This window comes from Larus michahellis, chromosome 1 (assembly GCF_964199755.1).
Source record: "Larus michahellis chromosome 1, bLarMic1.1, whole genome shotgun sequence".
Lineage (NCBI taxonomy): Eukaryota > Metazoa > Chordata > Aves > Charadriiformes > Laridae > Larus > Larus michahellis.
In genome coordinates, this window is record NC_133896.1 from 152,291,028 (window position 1) to 152,292,975 (window position 1,948).

Sequence of the window (1,948 nt, forward strand, 5' to 3'; positions counted from 1 at the left end):
AGTCAAGTCAATGCAACTACTTGCGTGAATAAGGTGAGGAAGACGTAAACCTAGTTACTTATTAGCCTAAGGTATTACCTTCACCAGAAAAAAAAAGACCTTTAATTATGAGATAATGCCAATGGTTTCGATGTCAGAAGATAATAGCCTCCTGCAGTACAAATACAGGAGCAAAGCTGGAGCAAAGAAGCAGAGAGATTAATTTTCAAAGCATGAAACACTGATTGTATGACAGTGTTTTCTTACTGTGACTCTGCTTCCGTTATACCAAGTGATTTGTGCATATTTAATTAATTTATCAGATGAATGCTAGTGCAGCACAGTGCCAGTTACTCACTGTGTCTTTACTGATAATCGAGCTGGTTGGGAAAGCAGACTTTTCATAATCACCAGGTGAGATAAGCCTGTTGGATTTTAAATCAGCATCCTCTCTTTTATTAGCAGCCTGATTTCAGGCGACCCAGTGTTTATTTTTCTGTATTACCTGTATTGGCAGGAGATAGCGGATAAGGTCTTCAGCAAACTGGCTCGCTAGAACAGACCGAGCAAGACCGTCATCGCTGTGCAGTCTGATGGTGTCTACCTCACTTTTTATTCACGCCTCCTCCTCCTCCTTCTCACGGGAAGAAGGCTGACTGCCTCTTCCAGGTTTCCCTCTCCCTAGCAAAAGGCCCCAAAATACCTCGCTTTTACCTCCTCGGAGCCCATCTTCTCACCCACCAAGCCAAGAGGCTGGTGCTGCCAAGCGCCAGGGCTGAGCTTGTGCCGGCTCCTCACCACCTCCAGCCCCACCACCCAACAGCAAAGGCTTCACGGCTAGACACGAGCAGGAACCTGCACCAAAGATCGGGGATCTGCTGCACTAATGGGGTATTTCCCATCATGGGGCTGAAAGGTAAATGAAATTTATTCTAGATAAGAGTCCTGACTGAGCTCTGCCTCCCAGCAGGCAGAAATGCTCGTTTCTTCTAGAGCAACCATCTCAAAACCCTTCGTAATTGAGCAGTCCCGGAGGAGATTAAACCTAAGTCCAAATCCATCCTTAATATAACACCACAAGAGTCACTGGAATTGCTGCAGAAATTAATTCATGCTTCAGTAGCTGGTTTCTGCCAATAGTTTTGCCTCAGCATTTAACTATTTAGTGACAAAATATTTGGGAATTTCATTTCATGAATTTATCGTCTATTCAACTGCCAGCCTTTTTCAAATAACAAGTCAAACACATTCTTAGTGCTGACACATAATACAAAAGTACTGTCTGTCAGGAAAAAAAAATCCACACAGGAAAAGAGCAGAGTGCTCATCTTCTTGCCTGTCAGCCTTGAGGTTCTCAAAACCTGTGTGTTTATGGCATGCATCAAAACAAAACTGTTAATAAAGACAACAAAAGCAAAAGGACAGAGTGGTAAGGGAGAAAGATGGAGGCTAAGGAGCACACAGGGAAAGACCTCCTCCATTTACCTACTCCTTTCCATCCACAATTTCCTTTGGGATTGTTATCTGATCGGTTCTAGGACCTCAAATGGACTCCAGGTTTTTGGGGTTTGCCACCCGTTGTATGTGAGCCTTTGGCAGACAGGCCATTATACAAATTCACAAGTCTGCTGTTAAACCATTTCTGGACCAAAATCTGGTTTGCTATTGTTAACACACCAACCGTAAAATGAAGCTAAATATTTAAAAAATTTCAAAACATGAAAAAGTGATTCAGAAAGTTGTTGTGATGAGAAAATCATCGGTTCATCCTTTCAGGGCTTTTTTGCAATTCAGTGTTATGCAGTGTCTCAAACTTGTTGGATAACCTTGGATGAATCTCTTCCTTTAATCCTTTTAAAATGGGAGTAGTGGTATCTATATCACAGGGGAAGCACAGAATAACTCCTGCTGCTCAGGTGTTACTGAGAGGGGGAACAAAAAGACGGAAGATTACTTGCTGTCAAGTTAA